The sequence below is a fragment of the Thalassophryne amazonica genome, chromosome 1 (assembly GCF_902500255.1).
Source record: "Thalassophryne amazonica chromosome 1, fThaAma1.1, whole genome shotgun sequence".
In the NCBI taxonomy this organism is placed as follows: domain Eukaryota; kingdom Metazoa; phylum Chordata; class Actinopteri; order Batrachoidiformes; family Batrachoididae; genus Thalassophryne; species Thalassophryne amazonica.
The window spans coordinates 118,575,159-118,596,227 of record NC_047103.1 but is presented as its reverse complement, the minus strand read 5'-3'; positions in this window follow the sequence as shown (position 1 = coordinate 118,596,227).

Sequence of the window (21,069 nt, the reverse complement as noted above, 5' to 3'; positions counted from 1 at the left end):
CTTAGGGAGATGGGATCCCAGTACAGACCTAGCCCGCACACAAGGGTTGAAGACCAATTTATTTTACCAATGGTTGAAATTTTCGGCTAGGCAGATCAGTGAAAAGCCTTGCATAGCCTGTCACCGGAAAGGTGTGATACCTCAGGCTAAACCCCTACCTGATATCAACAACTGTTATAGGAGCCCCCAACATAACTTAGACCAAGCAGAATGCTATACACATTGTGTTATGAAAATGGCAGTAGGTGATGAAAAATATGCTGCCGACAGTAAACTTTGTCCAGTGCCTCTAAGTACAGAAGGAACCGTTCCACCTATGATTAAATAGAGAAAGGGATGATACACCCATTCTGTATAGCTAAAGGCTTAGTAGCACAATACATAAGCGATTGGCAGGTAGGGACGACCCAGTCAAAACACCACATACAGTGTATGCAAAAGCAGCAAGAATACAAACCGGCCAAAACAGCATGGAACATTACCGTCTGTCACACCCTGCCAGCAGCAGGCATACAGTGTGAACAAATAGTACCGGCCACAGGGGGGTCTGTAATTGGACTGAATCTCACCCATGCTTCATGGGTATCTACTCCAAATTTAGCTAAGGGAACGGTACCCTTAGCTGACATCTTTTGGATATGCGGACAAAGAAGGAAACTCCTGTCATCGCTGTCCCCTAATTGGAAAGGCCTTTGTGCTCCTGTGATGCTCACAGGAGCAATAACAGTAATTGAAATGCCAAATGCAATACAGCCCATGCCACAGAAACTTCGTAAGAAAAGAGGAATAATGACACTTAAAACAGACTACAACGTCACAGTAAGAAACGGGATACCAGAAGGGATACCCCGACAGTTAGAAGCCATAGACAGTAGCAGAGTTAAAGCAGATGAAGACGCGGATAAATGGGGATGGGCATTGGCTCTGTTCGGGGTTACTCCAAAAATCCGTTCTAGGTTCCAGGAGGTGCAGTGGATTAATTACTTGTGGTATAATCAGCAAAGATACCTGAACTGGACATTGGCAGCAGTAGGAGCCTTAACCGAACAACTGCACGCCACCTCGCTAATGACAATGCAAAATAGATTAGCTATCGAGATGATGATGGCTGATGAACAAGGAGTTTGTATTATGATCAAAGCCACCGAATGTTGCACAGCTATTCCCATGCGTACAGGGGAAGACGGAAATTTGACAGAGCTCTTAATCACACTTGAAGAGATGCAACAGGAACTGTTAAGTAACTCCATAGGAGGGAGAAATGAAACTGACGATTCTGGATACATTGTAGGGAATGGAATGAATATTGGCCCACTATTTTCACTGTTTGGGACTCTAAGGAGAGGGTGGATATCATGGAAAGACTGGTTATACCAGATAGGTGTAGTCTTGGCACTAACAGGGGTGGCGGTCTTGCTGGTAATATGTTGTGGTATTCCCTTGATAAAATTTCTGGTCAATAAATTGATTTCATCCACAGTAGGACAGCTCCCACTGTTAGCCATCCGAGCCCTAGAAGAAAGCACAAACGAAACAGACAGAGAACCAGAATATATGGAAATGGATGAAATACCAATTATCCTCCCCGACAGCCCCCAGCTCCCTAATATTGTGGCGTATACCCCAGATAGGGAGGACTGGGATGGACCGTGCTTGGTGATATTGTAGACGAGGAAGAAGACATGCACGCACATTTACATTCACACACATGCACCCACAAAAATGAGGGATAGGATAGACAATATCTGAAAGAATGACATGGAGCTGTAATAATGAACGTATATGTATATTACTAGGACACAGGAGTATGGCTGAGAGACCAGACTCCCCTGATCAGGGACCTATGCCTGATCTGCCTCTATCAAGTCTGATTGGACTCTCAGAACTGTTTGGAGAAGAGGATATACAGGAGGGATGGTCGAGACATGATTGGTCGCCACAGCCGCCATCCATCCATCAGCTAAACCAGTTGGCAACAGAAGGATCTTCATCGTTCCAGCACCTGGCGATGACGGCTTCACAGAATCTGCCTGCAGCAAGAGTCGGCCCGAGGACTCCACCATCACCTGAAGGACCCTTTGGACTCAGGAACACACCCCTTCCGCAGATGCCATGGAGACAGTCACATGTGCCAGTGGCAACGATACCCTCCAGGGGAGGCAGCCAAGGTCGGCCATATGCAGCAACTGCCCGAGTGCATCCTAGACCCAATTCACTGCTAGGACCTGTCCCCAGCTTTCCACCCCCAAGGCAGGAGAGATATTCTGATCAGCCCAGTGCCTCTGGAGGAGGATCAGCAGGGGTGGACCTTAGCCGAACTCACCGACCAGGACAGAGGGGAGCTTTGTATAGGCTGCTAAATGCCCAGAGTGTCCCAGCCACTTGCCCGAGCGACATCAGCAATACTCCCCCCACACACGAAATGCCTTCCCCCTTGTACATCCTGTCCCCTGGACTGCACAACCTTAATCTGGTCATGGTCACCCCACTGGACATGGCAATCTTGGTTCGAGAGCTTCGTCTTCCACAAGAGTCTGTTCCAAAAACCTTGGAGCAGCTCCTGCCCCTCACAAATCACATTCCCCATGGGCTATTTCAGGAAATCATGCCACAACTGAGTCAGACAGCTGCATACCTGTTAAGGATACACCGTGACAATGCCAACATCTCTTGTGCTCAAGAGGGCCTCCATACTCAACTGTGTGGTCTTCAGTCTAGTATGGACATGCTAGCCAGCATGATGGAGCATATGGAAAGGGAACAGCTAGGGCTGGCCACCACCACCCTGAATGTGGGCAAGAATTCTCTGGGGGCCCTGTACAACCTGGCCAAGCAGCACAAGGAGCTGGAAAGATCCATCAGAGAACTGCACGACTGTCTGAAAGCCAGAATTCCTGATCCTTCCCCCACTACCCCTGAAAGGCCAACCTCCCCATATTCCCCAACTTCTCCCAAAACTTCAGACGCTGAGTAAATGCTGAGGAGCGCGGACTGACGTAATGGCACTGAACACGGACTATGATCTTGGTTCTTGAGTTTGAATTGCGGACTGGTTCCAGAAATCCGAGTGTAAATAAAAACAAAGAAGGATATATGTTAGTAACGAAGGTCGGGTAAATGCCTGTCCTTACCATCATCTGCGTAACACAGATAAAGCTAAATGCGTACACATAGATATCACATTGCAAAGTTATAAAAAGGGGACCCTTACACGGTGTGTTTGTAGATTTAGTAGTAAAGATGCACCATAGGGACCCCTTTTTCTTAAATTATAGCATGCCTCAAGACACATGCATCGCCTAAATTTGGCATCTGGCCAAAAAGGGCATTAGAAAACAAGCTGAAAAAGAAGAAAAACAAAGTGGAAAATGTTGAGAAATGGCCTATAATGAAAACCATTATATGATTGACCAAGGCAAATGACTTAAGGACGGACATGAAGGGAAACCATTTATGGTGTTTATCATTTAACTAGACATAGCTGCGCTAACCTTAGAATAGTTTCTTGATTGGTTGACTAAATAGTGGCAACGTAGGGGTTATTTGATGCATTTAAATAATAAATGTGTGACGCTTTAACAAAATAATATGTAGAACCAAGTATAATGGGTTGGAGCCTCTGGTTGAGTGAGACAATAGATGCCAGAAGATGATTGGTTGCACTGATGTCAATGTAAAGCCTTTGCCATGATTAAGAGGTTGCTGTAACTTGTTTTATGTGGCCATTTTAAGTGCCTTGAATTACACCAAAACTCAATGTTTGAATGTCACCTTGCGTTGATATAATCCAGCTAATTGATCACCTTGTGCCTTAGTGTGTAGGTTCACCTGCACTTCAATATATTTACCGTGTGAAGTATCACTGATATTCATATCCGCACCAGAGTTATCAGTAAGTCGAGTGATGTGTTTTTCTTTTTTATTATTGCAATGCACAAATGAAGATGTCTTGTCAGTAAACAACCCAAGAGTATAGTTGATGTAATGGGACTCTTTCGAGTCCCAGAGGAGGGACTGTAGAAGAATTTTTAGGTCCTTATTTGAACTATGATGAACTATCAAGTGTCCTGATCCGAACTGTATGTCCTCTGGTTGAACTAGCAGGTGTTCAACCCAAAAAAAGGGCTCTATTAGTCATTCAGTCTGTCAGGGGCTTTCCAAGGCCTTTTAGGTGCTTTCCCGCAGGCCACGTGCAGGGGCCTCAGGCCAGCTGCACCTGTGGCTGAGGCCACGTGCGGGGGGGGCCTCAGGCCAGCTGCACCTGTGGCTGAAGGTCTTTTAAAAAAATCAGTTGTAAATCCTTCACGTTTTATGGGAGCGTTTGTCACATTGAAATAATGGCCTAACACCTGCTTAGGGTTCACTAGAGGACGCTTCCAATAGAAAACCATGTCTTGGGAATGAAATAAATAAAAAAGTCGAAGGAGGAGCGATGCCCGCGGGTCTCCAATAAATAGATGAGCACGGTTGTCATATTCAGTCTCTCTAGAGGACTCAGTTTGTCTAAGCTCTGTGTCGAAGGCTTAAATAAACTTAAAAACTCTGTGCATTTTATCTTGCTTAAGGCTGAATTATTCTAAAGTGTTGTGTCCTTTTCTAGCATATCACTTGCAATTAGTTTGTGTTATCTAAAAGACGACATCCTGAGAAGACCAAAAAGAAGGACCACGACAGGATCATCTGGACTAACAGCCCAGTCTCACTTTTTTTTTCTTCTTTTTTTTTTTTTGCGCTCCTGTCATGAAATGAGTCAAATTTTTGTGACTGTTTTTTTTTTTAACTCACTATTACTAGCCCTACTCCTACCCCCACTCTAACCTTAACTGTAACCTAATCTTACTCCTTCCCCCCACCCTAACCATAACCACCCGACCCCCCCACTTCACTTTTAATTTCATGCAGCCAGAATGAATTAGAATGAATTTGTGCTGCCGTGATGAAAATGAGGTGCTTTTCGTCACAATATCACAAAGCTATAGATTAATGTGTATTTCATGCTGCTGAATCACGACTTGCCGTGAGATCAGGTTGGAACTAACTGATCCAGTCAATGTCTGTGCAGAGCCCAGTGAGTTGCCTATTAGTTCAAACTGTTGTGTAATATTTTAATTGTGAAACATAAGATATGTGGAAAACACACTGTGCCATCCATATAAAGCATCTTTGTGTTGTGCAGTGCTGTGCAGAAGCGGGCTCGTGGCAGACTTTTACTCCACCAGGCACCAAAGTATATGCATAGTGACACAATTTTTATAATTTCATCTCTGTACATCACCACAACGAAGCTAAAATGTTGCAATCAAAATGTGACAAAAGTGCCGACTTTCAGCTTGAATTATAAAGGACTAAACAAATATATCACCTTAACCATTTTTATACCAATTTCAAAGTGAAAGCTCCAATGAACAACTACAAATTCAACACCCAGAATCAACTCTAGACCTTTTTAAAAAAAAATAAAAATTCTGTGGAATCATGAGGGATCAGGCAACACATCAGGTCACATCAAGGAGTATGCGCAGGTGTTATGCATTGGCACATCCACCAGTCGAGCTCTGTACCGGGTTACAGGATTCTCAAAAAACCTGTATAAGACCTTCAGTCTGCATGGAGGAACAGTGCATCTGGAAAGTATTCATGGCACTTCACTTTATCCACTTTTTGTTATGTTTTAGATTTTTGGAAATTTAGGTAAGTAATTATAATAATAAAAAAACAAGAAATCACATGTACAAAAGTATTCACAGTCTTTGCTATGAAGCTTAAAATTGAGCTCAGGTTCATCCTGTTTCCACTGATCATCCTTGAGATGTTTCTGCAGCTTAATGAGAGTCCACCTGGGGTAAATTCAGTTGACTGGACATGATTTGGAAAGACACACACCTGTCTACTTATAAGGTCCCACAGTTGTCTGTACATGTCAGAGCACAAACCAAGCATGAAGTCAAAGGAATTGTCTGTAGACCTCCGGGACAGGATTGTCTCAAGGCACAAATCTGGGGAAGGGTACAGAAACATTTCTGCTGCTTTGAAGGTCCCATTGAGCACAGTGGGCTCCATCAACCATAAATTGAAGTTGTTTGGATCCACCAAATCTCTGGGCGCCCATCTAAACTGAGCAATTGCATGAGAATGACCAAGAACCCAATGGTCACTCTGTCAGAGCTCCAGCATTCTTCTGTGGAGAGAGGAGACCCTTCCAGAAGGACAACCATCTCTGCAGCAATCCACCAATCAGGCCTGTATGGTAGATTGGCCAGATACTAAGGAGTGGCCAGCCAACCGGGAGACTAGTCAGGATTGAGGGAAAGATGAATGCAGCAATGTACAGAGACATCATAGATGAAAACCTGCTCCAGAGTGCTCTTGACCTCAGACTGGGGTGATGGTTCATTTTTCAGCAGGAAAATGACCCTAAGCACATAGCCAAGATATCAAAGGAGTGGCTTCAGGACAACTCTGTGAATGTCCTTGACTGGCCCAGCCAGAGGCCAGACCTGAGTCCGATTGAACATCTCAAGCGATCTGAAAATGGCTGTCCACCGACACTCCACATCCAACCTGATGGGGCTTGAGAGGTGCTGCAAAGAGGAATGGGCAAAACTGCCCAAAGATAGGTGTGCCAAGCTTGTGGCATCATATTCAAGAAGCCTTGAAGCTGTAATTGTTGTTAAAGGTGCATCAACAAAGTATTGAGCAAAGGGTGTGAATGCTTATGCACATGTGAGACCTTACTTTTGTTTTGTTTTAGTTTAGTTTGTTTTTTAAAAATTTGTCAAAAAAATCATGTTGTCATTATAGGGTGTTGTGTGTAGACTTTTGAGGGAAAAATTAATTTACCCCATTTTGTAATAAGGATAACATAACAAAATGTGGAAAAGTGAAGCACAGTGAATACTTTCTCATTGCACTTTATTGCCATCCCCATATATTCAGTAGCACAGCACCGGAAGTGGCAGGTCCTTATTCTGTTGCTTTGTTCAGCAACTCCAAGTTGAAAAAGAGTTTGCATCTTCTCACTGTGTCTCATAGCATGGTGAAGATGCATTGAACAAGAACAGCACACCCACAGGACATTTTGCAAAAATATTTGTGCTTTGTTCTCTTTTAAAGTCTGTATGTGCCATCTGGCTGAGTTAGTGCAAAGCCAACAGCAGCAAAAACAGAGAACATCAGTACACCCGTGGTGAGTTTTTTTTTTTAAATGAAAGCACTGGTTTTATTCCCCCAAATATGGATGGCATTTCTGAGGATGGCGTGAGATAAAAGTATGGATAAAATCTTCCTGCCTGTTAATCAGGTTGGTTTCAACATAAATACAGGAGTTCTCAGTTTTTCCTGCTCACAGACTGTGCAGGCCAGGGACATAACCACCAGGGAATAGGACATTGGCTCCTCTTCTGCCTCACCACCTCTCCAGCTTTGGAGAAGAGCCGCTCGCAAGGCACTGATGTTGCTGCATCGACAAATATTTTTTGCTATTCTCTGTAAATTGGGATAGACTGCATCTCGTGTCGCCCAGTATTTGAGCTGGTCTTCTCCTCTGGAGGAAGGCATATGTTAGATCAAACCTTTCTATAAAGCCCTGAAGGCTTTGCTCTCCACTATTTTGAGCGGTTGTGCATCTTCCACAACATAGTCCACCAGTGCCTCATCCAAATCAGCTTGTCTGCCTTTAATGGAAATACAGTATGACATGCTGAGCTATTTTTGTTTATGAGTATGTTTTAATCTTAGGTAAAGAATAAAATATATCTTACATGGTCTGATTCCTGCTCCAGGAGCAGCACGAGCAGCAACAGAAGCAGCAGCCATTGATGTCTCGAGATGTTTGGACCTCAGGTGTCGCAGCATTGAAGATGTATTGTTACTGTACGTCAACTCTTGACCACAAATCAAGCACTTGACCTTTTTGGGGCTTATTAGATCAAAGTGCTCCCAAGCAATTGATCATGCTCTTCACTGGCACTGGCTCCTCCATGTCCCTTCCTCACCACTACTCACTCTCTCACACACACACGCACACACACACTCACCTTTCTCACACCGTTCACTTCAACACAGTCACAGCTCTTCAGTCACTCAGCTCAGTCTTTGATCTACCTATATATAGTCGAACCTATAACCTATGTTGATGTACTGTGTGAATAAATGTTGTATATGAATGGATGCCTGTTGTGTATGGTGTGTGTCTGTCTATGTTAGATCCTATGTGTATGTAGCTAACTGTACTAAATGAACTCTAAACTAGACCTAAATATAAACTAATGCTTTCCTTGGCTCCGATTCACATGATAATAGAGAGAAAACTGACCCACCTTTCGTCAAAAAAGTGACAGCTGCCAATCAAAATCGGCCACGTCACTAAGCCCCGCCCCCTCTGTGACGTCATAGCCAATCAGAATCGATGACGTCACTATGTCCCGCCCCTAAGCCCCTCCCCTAGTCCCGCCTCCAAGCCCCGCCCCTTATGACGTCACAGCCAATCATAATCGATGACGTCATTATGCCCCGCCCCTAAGCCCCGCCCCTGATCCCGCCTCCGAGCCCCCGCCCCTTATGACGTCACATCCAATCAGAGTCGATGACGTCAGTATGCCCCGCCCCTAAGCCCCGCCCCCAGCTCCTCCCCTAGTTCCGCCCCTGGCTCCTCCCCTAGCCCCACCCCCAAGCTCCTCCCCTAACCCCGGCCAAGCACCGCCTCCAAGCCATACCTCCCCTCCCACCCAGGGTCTAATATTTTAATGTCATTTTATTTCATGAATTAAAGAACGATTAAAAATACCTAGATCTTTTTAATGTATTAAAGAATTAACTAATTCTGAAATAATTAAACATAAATCACTGTCTATTATTTAATGACCCTTTAATATCTTTAATTCTTAAATTATTACGTTTCCTTTTCTGTTTTTTAATTCGTAAATTAAAGAAGGGGAACAAATACCCGTCTCTCTCGGCTGTAAGTCTTTGCAGCAAGACGGTCAAATACCCACGCATAGAGCCGCTCGCGGAAACATGACCCCACGGCTGTAAAACCTGTTGCAGACGCTGTGTCTGTGTGAGTGCGTGTGTGTGTGCGTGTGTGTGTGTGTGTGTGTGTGTGTGTGTGTGTGTGTGTGTGTGTGTGTGTGGCGGGACACCCGCTGAGCGGAGATGCTGCCCCGAGGTGATGAACCCGAAGAACAATAAACAATGCTCCTTATCACTCACGCCAGATGATGTTTTCTTTTAAGATATTAGCCGATCGATCATGGGGCGCGGGCCGATCATACCTTTAAAGTTTTAACGCGTTTGCATAATGTAAACCTCCGTTTTTAAACGTAGAAAGAAGCTTTGACCTTTGACCTTTGATTTTTTGTATGTGTTTTTTTTTGCCTGAAAACGGGGTGGATGTGTGAGAGCGGCCTTCCGATCATACCTTTAAAGTTTTAACGCGTTTTGCATAATGTAAGCCTCCGTTTTTAAACGTAGAAAGAAGCTTTGACCTTTGACCTTTGATTTTTTGTATGTGTTTTTTTTCGCCTGAAAACGGGGTGGATGTGTGAGAGCGGCCTTCCGAACATACCTTTAAAGTTTTAACGCGTTTGCATAATGTAAACCCCCGTTTTTAAACGTAGAAAGAAGCTTTGACCTTTGACCTTTGATTTTTTTTATGTGTTTTTTTTTCGCCTGAAAACGGGGTGGATGTGTGAGAGCGGCCTTCCGAACATACCTTTAAAGTTTTATCGCGTTTGCACGCTTTAAAACATTGTTATTAAGTACAGAAAGAAGTGTTAATCTTTGATCCTAAATTTTTTTTATGTTTTTTTTTCGCCTGAAAACGGGGTGGATGTGTGAGAGCGGCCTTCCGATCATACCTTTAAAGTTTTATCGCGTTTGCATGATGTAAACCCCCGTTTTTAAACGTAGAAAGAAGCTTTGACCTTTGACCTTTGATTTTTTTTTTATGTGTTTTTTGTGAAAAATGTTCCGAATGTGTAGAAAATGCACCCCCGATCATACCTTTAATGTTTTTGCATCGTTGTTATTAAGTAGAGAAGTGTTGAAAGTTGTTTTTTAAACCGTATACCGAATAAAAGTGATGAAGGCCGGAGATGAGTTTCAGTCTGTGTTTTATTAGTAACAATATACAAAAACGTGACTGACTGCGATGTATTTTAAAGAATCTTGATCATAATATCCAGTCAGTTTTTAATTCGATACCCTCCTTTTATGGTGAGAAACCTTCCCAGCGTTGGAAGTCTTTTTTTTTCTTAAGTTTCTTCCTGGCCGGCGAATCGGTTAAAAGAAGGGATTCATCCGGCGAGCTGCTCCGGCCTTTTTTAAGCTTCTGAAGCTGCTCGCGGGCTTGCGGGTTTGATACGCACGCCACCGGGATGTTCCGCTCCTGTAAAATATTGAGGAACTTCACCCAGCCTGTAGGAGGGCTTGATTTCTTGAACGAGGATCCGAGATGTTTCATAAGATCTATGGCGTGAGACCCCCTCACGACTTTCCCCTTGTAAATAAATTCCCCCGACGGACTCCAGCGCGTATCACCCTTCGATAATTTCCTCATAATATATTCAGCATTTCTACGCTCTCTGGAGGGGATATTCTTCAGGACCTCTGTGACAGTCTCATCCTCCTCCTCCTCCTCCTCCACCCCCTCCTCCTCAGGTTGCTTAGCGACGCGAGTCTCTTGCGGGGGTGAAACGCGTGATTCGAGTTCCCCCTGCTTGATCAGGGTTAAATAGCGCTGCAGCAGAGCCTCATACTTTTAATTTTTTCATAAGGAGAGTGAGTACGTTCTTCCAGTATACCTCGCATTCGCGAGTCTAAATCATTTTCCGCCGTTTGTCTGATGTTATTTCCGCTCGGCGGAACGGAATGACTGAGTTGAAGCATCTGCTGTGGAGTGAGTAAAAACATCTTTTGCGCCGCTTTGAACGCCATTATCCTCTGGGTACTATTAGACTCGTTATAACGGGCAGGGCCGCGGCGAGCAGAGGCAGGAGAAAGCCGCCCGTCTGAATCAGCGCTCCCCGCTTCTTTTTATAACTGGTTTTTCTGTCGGCCAGAAGACGTAAAACTCTTTTTCGTTTTTTCAAGGCCCGGAATTGAGAGTCGCTCAAGGCGATATTCCCCTTTAATATATTCAAAGCGATCTCGGATAAAGTTTTCAGAAGCTCCGCCCTGCAGGTCTTCAGGCTGTGGTGACGCTCCCTCGCCCCGGCTCTGATTAGCGCTTTAAGAGCGGGGGCGTTCCTTTTTAAAAGAGAGCTCATATCCGTTTATCTTTCTGTAAATAAACTGTGGGCCACTCGTGCGGGAGTAATCCCGATCTCAGTCTGAACTGATCTGGACACTCCTGCGTGCAATCCAGTAATAAATACCCGTAAGGTACGCTCGTAGCATCATCAAGTGCCTCCAAAAAAAATTGTTTTCTGCCGGGAAACATTTGCTGAGCCAGAATGTTCATCTGTAACTTGTCTCTGGGATTTTTAAACAGCACCATATAATTACAATTCAAACTGATGGTTCGACTGTATTTCCCTTTATGAAACACGTTCTGTGTGATCATGATGACGCTCATATTCCGGTGATGTCTGTACTGGGTGAAAATTCTTACAACTTCAGGATGATCCGTTGCTTGAAAGATGAGATCGTCCAAAATAACCAGATGGCTCTGACCTTCAGGGAAAAGGCTGTCGTCCAGAAATGAGTCAGGGAGTCCTCTTACAAATTTAATATTTTTATTCTTCAGTTCAGAATACAGAGGTTGTTCAGACGTATACAGCCATACAATGTTGTCAGGCACATGTCTCATAGCGTGGCTACAATTTTCCAGCAATGTTTTCACAAACACAGTCTTTCCCGAACCACTCGGTCCAACGATGAGACAGGAGAATGGGAGCTGAAGTCTGGGGTCAATCTCCACCGTATTTCCAGAGTGAGACATGTTTCAAAATCCGAACGGTTCGGTTTCCCCGTCCTTTAAAAGACGCCGCTTGTCATACACCACCCTGAAGGATTTTTGAAATGACACGTTTGTCAAACTGAAACTGCTTTTATGACGTTTAATTCCCTGCTGCGGCGTTATGATAGATGCAGCGAGGGCGGGATCTTTTATATAACCCTCGACCAGATCTTTGACGCTGTCAAAGTTTATTTTCTGACAGCTTTCGTGGGTTTGAGTGATCCCCTTCACACGCATGACCGTTTTACCTCGTGCGGTTTTATATGTGTAACTTTTAGGTCCCGCCGCTGCAAACTCTGTGATGACGTCGCCGTTCAACTCGTCGGTGAGCTGCCCCAGATAATTACCGGTAGGCAGCGGGGTTTCACCCCGCCTACAAACGTAAATCAGGCTATCGGTATCATAATACAGAATCCTGTCAGGATTTGCCACAGCCTCCATAAAACCGTACAAGGTCAAACGCGCGTACGCCGTTGTAAACGCCGCGATGAAAATATTGACGGTTTTACCCGGTCGGCTGACGTGCCGCGGGCCGTACCTCCATTGAACCATAGCCGCCTGACTGCTGAGGAATGTTAGATATGTGACCTCGTACTCTTCAGAAAACAGATACCTGAACAGATCGTCAGCATTTTTAACGAGCGCGGTCTGCGTCAGATTTGCCCTCTGGGCGAATTTCCCCCAGAAGGAGTTGAGGCAGATCTTAGCCATCTGACGTTTTGCCGGATTGTGACTGATTTTTTCTGGGTCTAAACGAATCTTCTGATTCAGCCAGTAGTCCGTGATGTATTTTTCTCTGCTCTCGGAGTCTTTATCAAATTCGGGAGGGAAACCAGAGGCTTCCTGCTTGTGTTTTAAGAAGGTGTTTATGTACCCCTCAAAGATTTTATCACTTTTTTCCTCAAAATGCCAGACTTCAAAAATCTTAGCTACAGCATAGCCTGTATCCAGAGCTTTGTGGAATTCCGGGGTCGTCCAAGTCCCAGACAGAGCTCTCTGCTGCTGACTGTGTGTGCACGCTGCAGCTTGATTATTTCATCAGCGCAGGTGCGACACAGAGTAAACACCAGTTTACCGTGAGGAGTTCTGTGTGGGAGGACGGGGAATTTTAGCCCCTGGGGCGGGTACACGATGGCTTTGATGAGCCCGAAATAAGTCCTGGGGTCTCTGAAATTTCTCTCTATAATTTCCGGATGCCCCGTGGGATATGTGAAATTTACGTTAACGTAAGGATACAGCGAGGTCACGTCGACGTAATAGACCGTCTCATCTTGCTCAGCCGTGTACCTCAGACGGGCCGCGCAAGTCCGACCGCCGTATAAAGCGTCGCGAGGTTCGAGGGGCGGCGGTAACCCCCTGCGGGCGAGGAAACACCGAACGCTCTCATCCCTCAGCCTCATTTCAAGCCATTGATGCTCCCAAATTACGTTGAGGGTGACGCCCGGCATAGCCCGCAGAAAGGCTATTTTTTTCTGACACGCTGCGTGGAGCTCTCCAAATGAGGTGTTTGTGAGAGGGTTTATTTCATGCTGTGTAAAACACCTTGCACACCCGTGGTAAAAACATCCGAGAAACTCCCACACTTTTATCCGGCCGTCAATCTGAGCATACCCATCAACATAATAACCTCCTATTTTTTTCTCGCCCCTGTTTAGAGCATGATCGATGATAATGTTTTGCGTCTCAGCAACCCATTCTAACCATTGCACGGCCACGTCCGAATATTTTTTATGCCTCGTTCTATAATTGTCGGCGGAGGGGATCGCCAGCGTTTTTGGAGCAAGAAAGTTAGTTTGGAAGACTTTCATACACGCCGAGGCGATTGTAACGCAGGTAAAAGGATCCACGAGTGTTTCAGCGATGAATTCAGACATAAATTTGGAGCAGGCTGCAGCCAAGATTTTTGTGTCGTTATCACAATACATAACGGCCTCGGCTTTAAAATCGAAAATTGCGTTTTTTTTCCGCACGTACCACGCGTTAAATTCCTCTCTTTCTCCCTCTGACATATTTGCGACCCCGTAAGCCGCTGAGTCAGGGTACGGACCGACATAGTTCAGATTTTTTTCTGAACTGAACAGGTGCGGAAAGTAACCTTTGCGGATGATTTCGTCTTTCAGCCGGATCCCCAGGGCTTTAGGCATCTGAGATAAGCGCATTGTAAGGAAAGATAACGAATCTATATATTTCTGTTTAAAGGCGGCGTCTGTCATGAGTAATAGTTTACTCCCGGTCATAATCACAGCGGGGGTTACGCCCTGCTGGACTAAATACTTTAGAAGCAAATAGCCGTCAAAACCTTTTGAGTTGTGAGCGATGAACACGTATTCTTTGAATTTTCTCGTTCTAAAATGTTTAAAGAAGCGGGCTACGCAGTCTGTCCCCCATGCGCTCCAAAAATCACCCGTCTTTGTTACAGCGCTGACGTAAAACGGTACGTGTTCCCCGTTATTATCGACATACGTTTCAAAATCATAAAAAACATATTTCTCTGAATGCGTCTCTTCAGCTTTGAGCGGGGTCATATAGCAGAGGTGACCCTCGCTCGGCTCCTGGAGAGCCTCGCCGCATATATGACACCTCTTCTGCTTACACACGTGCGGAGCGCTGTTTTTAGAAAACGCTATGTAATACTCACGTTTACATCGAGAGCATTTTTTTCTGTTATCACACACATTAACGAACTTACCGGCGGAAGGACGATACTTCGGCTGTTTATGCAGGCTGTAACAGGTGGGAGAGCGACACTCCTTGTTACATTCGCTGCAGAATACAGGGTTATTTTTCTCATAACACTGCGTGGATTCACAAATTTTACAATATGACGGACAATTATGGGAGGCGTGGTTATTGTACCCCTCAAAGCAAAACTTACATACATATTTCACTCCCAAAAATCTCTTTAAATCGATGATTCCGTAAAAATGATTATTAAACAGAAAAACGAAAAGAGTTTTCTGCTGCGCCGGTATTCCTGTCTGGAATTTTGTCAGCTTTCTCTCCCCTTCGGCTCTGAAAAACACCACAATTTTACAACCCAGAGCGTTTTCAAATTTTCCCACCTGCTCTAAAGATACCGGCGTAGCTTCCGTTAATCCGACGCTATTTTGTAACGCCAGTCCGCGCTGCTCCGCCTCGTGCGTACTCAGATGAGGATTCAATAACTGAACGAGGTTTATCGCGAAACATAAACTGTTGTCAGGATTATACACGATATTAAGGCATTTGGATTTTTTCCTCAGAACCTCGTGATGGAGGAGGTCATCTATTCTGCGCTTCCCCGCGCCGTTCTGGTTGCGGATGACTTGAACCACTAATTCCAGAGACTCGTCGGCTAAAACGTTGGAATTTGATTGTATCAATCGTTCTAACAGATTTTGGAAGCCCGTCACATCGCCAGCGTCGTTATATGAGCTGATCAAAGCGGCCTCGTTGTAGACTGAGTCCCCACGAATCTCCATTTGGATAAAGTCCCCGGCCCTGGCGTGTGTTAAAGCCTTTTCGACCGAGTTATGAAGAGCCCCAACGACGTTACGGTAAAATTCCGCGTAGTCGGGAATTTCGTCGGCGCGCTGGAAATTGAGAGGCAGCCTGATTTCGATATTGTTAAAAGCAGGTCTCCTGATGACGTTAGCAGCCCCACCACCCGTCATGGGAGAGTGTCGGCTGGGTCCCGGTCGTGCATCATCTCCGTCTTCCATCAAAACAGAGATCGCCGCGTTTATCGGGGTTAAACGAGCTCTGTTTAAAATCTCTTCTCCGCGCGCATTGCGCGGGGAGGGACTTCTTAAAGGTGAAAAAGCGCGAGCGTCGTTAGGCGTTTGATTTAATTCATCCACCGCGGATTGGACGTGAGGATTAACTTCACACGCGAGGAGGTTTACGGCGTTATTTAACGGAGTCAGACGTACCTGGTTCAACGCCGCGGGACCGGACTCGTCTGGAGGTGAGGTGTGCGGGGGGTCAGGGGGCTCTTCAGTATCAGACTGGACCGTCGAATTTATAGCGTTAATCGCAGAAATGATGTAGGGGTTAATTTCTTCCGATTCTCGTTCAGCCGCTAAATTGTTAAGAGCCTCATTTAACGGTGTTAAACGAACACGGCTTAAAAGTCTCTCTCCGGACTCGATGTTATTTTGAGGCGGCGAATTTAACGCCTCGGGTAATGGACCATCTGCTCCAGGAGCGCTCCCCGCTGAGTCGATTATTGAAGCGTTTAAATCCAATACACGTCCGAAGTTATTTTCCCGATGTGAATTCTCTCCTTCCATCTTTTAAAATCTGTAGCAGGAAGAATCTACCTCAAGAAATTCAGTTAATATACCTCTTCAAAATGAATTCTCCCGTTCCATCGGAATAAGAGAAAAAATAAAAAAATAAAAACAGACTACACATTTTCAAGAAAGTTGCGTGATGAGGTTAATCCCAGCTCAGAATATCTTCGAGCCTTGCGTCTCTGTGGAAAATAGACGGTCTCCCTCCACCGCGTGCTGAAAAAGAGAAAATCGTTAGTTATTAAATATTTAAAATAAATAAATAAATACATAAACTCCGACTCCTTACCGTGTACATCCGCGGATCGTTTTACGGGTCTCTCCCACTGACCCGCTTCTCCATGGGCTGTGACAGAAAAAATCGGGTTATTCCAGAGTTTTAATCGTGATTTAATCTCGATCGCTGTACTTACATCTGCGTGGTGAAGTCGGGGCTTCCAGCCTTCGAACTTCTTCAGGGGGCTCTGACTTGATTTCTAGAATTAACATAAATAAATGAATACAAAGCATCACCCTCGCAAGCGGATATTCTGTACTATTTCAAATATATTACCGAGGACGGGTCCGAACGCGCTCTGGACCGTCTGCGTGGTTTTGTCTAAAAAAAAATAAAAAAAAACAGTTTCAGACGGCGTGCATCATTTAAAAAACACTCATTTCTATCAAAACAGATTACTTAAATCACTTACCCTGAAAGCTGATGCGGTTTTCGCACTCTGCTCGAAGACAAGAAAACTTAATTAAACAACATGGTTTTCCAGGATTTTTTCCGCAAATTTATTCTATTTTATACCCATAGCTGGGGGTCCAGGCATCTTCACTCTTCACCGGTCGTAGTGGAAATGCTCGCTGACTCGTTCCCAGGGACGTAAGTGATAAGGAGCATTGTTTATTGTTCGGGCTCGGGGCAGCATCTCCGCTCAGCGGGTGTCCCGCGCCCCATGATCGATCGGCTAATATCTTAAAAGAAAACATCATCTGGCGTGAGTGATAAGGAGCATTGTTTATTGTTCTTCGGGTTCATCACCTCGGGGCAGCATATCCGCTCAGCGGGTGTCCCGCCACACACACACACACACACACACACACACACACACACACACACACACACACACACACACACACACACACGCACACACACACGCACTCACACAGACACAGCGTCTGCAACAGGTTTTACAGCCGTGGGGTCATGTTTCCGCGAGCGGCTCTATGCGTGGGTATTTGACCGTCTTGCTGCAAAGACTTACAGCCGAGAGAGACGGGTATTTGTTCCCCTTCTTTAATTTACGAATTAAAAAACAGAAAAGGAAACGTAATAATTTAAGAATTAAAGATATTAAAGGGTCATTAAATAATAGACAGTGATTTATGTTTAATTATTTCAGAATTAGTTAATTCTTTAATACATTAAAAAGATCTAGGTATTTTTAATCGTTCTTTAATTCATGAATAAAATGACATTAAAATATTAGACCCTGGGTGGGAGGGGAGGTATGGCTTGGAGGCGGTGCTTGGCCGGGGTTAGGGGAGGAGCTTGGGGGTGGGGCTAGGGGAGGAGCCAGGGGCGGAACTAGGGGAGGAGCTGGGGGCGGGGCTTAGGGGCGGGGCATACTGACGTCATCGACTCTGATTGGATGTGACGTCATAAGGGGCGGGGGCTCGGAGGCGGGATCAGGGGCGGGGCTTAGGGGCGGGGCATAATGACGTCATCGATTATGATTGGCTGTGACGTCATAAGGGGCGGGGCTTGGAGGCGGGACTAGGGGAGGGGCTTAGGGGCGGGACATAGTGACGTCATCGATTCTGATTGGCTATGACGTCACAGAGGGGGCGGGGCTTAGTGACGTGGCCGATTTTGATTGGCAGCTGTCACTTTTTTGACGAAAGGTGGGTCAGTTTTCTCTCTGATAATTGGCAATAACAGTGTCGCTAGCAATCTCCTCCTCTCAAAAACCCACGGTTTGAGCTGCGATTCAGATCTCATTTAAATACTTGGCGGGTCATATTGAAACGCCCAGATTATTCGAATTTTCCGCGAAGCTTGACACGTGGTGTGATGTAACGAGGCCTCGCTCGCAGTGGTCACGTGATGGGGGCGTGCTCGAAATGCTGCTCACTGACACTTCTGGTTCAAAAAGCTTGATGCTGTGTCGAGCAGACTGACTCGAGCTTAACATCACTAGCGTGCATGTGTGCGTGCAACGTCTGTCACAGACAAACTGTGGATAGCTGACATTTGCTGTTTGGTATATACTTGTACTTATGCATTTTGGGTCAAGGATGAACAATGCGAAAATGAAACATTGATAGGACTAATATTTTTGGATGGATATTAGCAAAGAACACTGAACAATGGATGCTGCTAACTAATTTCTGTGGTATGTTGAATCTTTGTAAGCTGAAGGGTTTTAGCCCAAAACTATTTTACTGAAAAAAGTCTGAAGGACCTAAATGCCATGGTGAGATGGTGATGACCTTCACTCCTTCATGTCGGCAACATATTAATAATAATGTTGTTTATATGATAACAAGAACCTAAACAATATATAAATACATTAAAACAGTAAATTCACATTAAATAATTATATAATTAACAGGAAATGAAAGATTTGAGTTCCTCTTCTAAAAACATTCTGGACTCACACACCATTCCAACTCATTATACAAGCTTTGCGTAATTTATTATCACCCTTGAAAAATGTCAGCAACCTATTTTGATAAACACTGCCCAATCTAGAGCTTGTGGATCCCCACGGGCAATGCGCTAGTAATAATGATCATATTAATGGTAATATTTTAACAACTCAAATGTTTCATTATTACTGTTCCTTTGTTTGACTATAATTCTGCAGTAAGTGCCATTGATAAGCCATATACAAATATGTTTACTTAATGTAACTTTTCTGTATAACTAAAGTGGTATGTGAAGTAATATCTTTTTTAAAACCCATGTCTAAGCATAACTGTTTGGGGTTCTAGCTTCAAAATCAGGTCAGTTAGGGTTCGGGAAGCCATAAATATGAAAAGGATTAAGGCTCTCAAACAAACATAGACTGTGTTGTCAATTTGGGATAGGGTAAAGGCAAAGAATAGGTGAAAATGTATAACAGAAAAAAAAAAAAACTGATACAGCACACATTCAGCAGTATAACAAAAATATTAAAAAGCTGGTTACACACTAACACCACACACTACAACTTATGAATGCATTTAAATACAATTTTATAAGCAGTATTAAGCACATAAATGTATTGAGACTTCTCAATCTCATTGACAAATCACAGCTTAGCAATACAATGGCAATAGTGGTGTCATTGGATGCAGAAAAAAAGCCTTTGACAGAGTCAGCTGGAGTTTTCTTATTAGATTCCTTCTTAAATTTGGTTTTGGATAATCATTCATTCATTGGATCACAACTCTATATAACTCAACAAAGGCCACAGTCACAACCAACGTGATTACCTCTCAGAGTTTCCCATTGCAAAGAGGGACTAGACAAGGCTGCCCACTCTCACCACTATTATTTGCAATATTTCAAGGGTATCAACTCTTTAATATCTGACAACAAAATCAATTTATATGCTGATATCATACTATCTCCAAGAACCCTCAAAATCACTACAAGAAGTATTTAAACTGGTCACTACTTTCTCACAAGTATCAGATTACTCTATTAATTGGTCAAAATCAATGATACTTCCTTTAACCGAGGATTCATGGAATCCTGCACCCCAAGATTCACACTATACGTTTCCCACTGGCAATATTAAGTACCTAGGCATAAATATCTCTTCTAAATTAGGACAGCTGGCCCACTTGAACTGTGTCCCACTCACTGATAAAATCTGTAATGATTTGAAATGATGGAACAACCTCACCAACTTCTTATTAGGCTGAATAGCAACTATCAAAATGAAAATATTCCCACACATTAATTACCTCTTTTCAATGATTCCATTCAAACCCACAGTCAAATGGTTTCAGTGTTTAGATTGTGGCATTTCAAAGTTTTACTGGAAAAATAAAAAAAGCTAAAATTAGTCAAGTTACTCTAGTAGAGAAGCTTGAATCTTCGACTGGACTGGGTTGCTTGACACGAGGATGTTTCGCTTCAAATCGCAGAAGCTTCCTCAGCTAAAATTCTTGCTCTGGTGGCCTGACGTCTGTCTTGACTCTTGTAGAGAAGAATAATCAAGAAGTCACAAAAGCTGGAGTTTTAAACCTAACCAGACCCCTCCTACCGAGAGGCAGACTGCTATAGGCTAGTGACTAAACAATAGCTCTAATTAGCACCTATTGTGCTCTAGTTAGCACCCTCCTAATGACAGGGCAGCTGTCCCTCTCCTGATGGCTCCCTTGACGACTCTGCTGATGACATGAATGACTCATTACCATGAACAAAAGACTGAAACTGCTTTGATCTGAGTACCCCATTGTAAACAGGGGATAAAGCGTGTCTCAGACCCCCTCCCCAGTTAAGGGTGGGTTTCAAACATTTCACAAAGAATGCCTCCTTGACCCCTCTCTCAAACCATTTCTTCTCTCTGGCTAAGATTTTAACTTCCTTGTCCTCAAACATGTGGTTAGTGTCTTTAAGGTGGAGATGAACTGCAGACTGAGGTCCACTGGTGCCCTCTCTGCGGTGCTGGTATAGCCTTTTGTGTAAAGGTTGCTTAGTCTCACCTATGTAGTGTTCGTTACAGTTTTCCTGACATCTGATAGAATACACTACATTGCTCTGTTTGTAACTCGGGATCCTGTCCTTAGGGTGAACTAATTTCTGTCTCAAGGTGTTAACCGGTTTAAAGTAAACTGGGATTTTGTGCTGTCTGA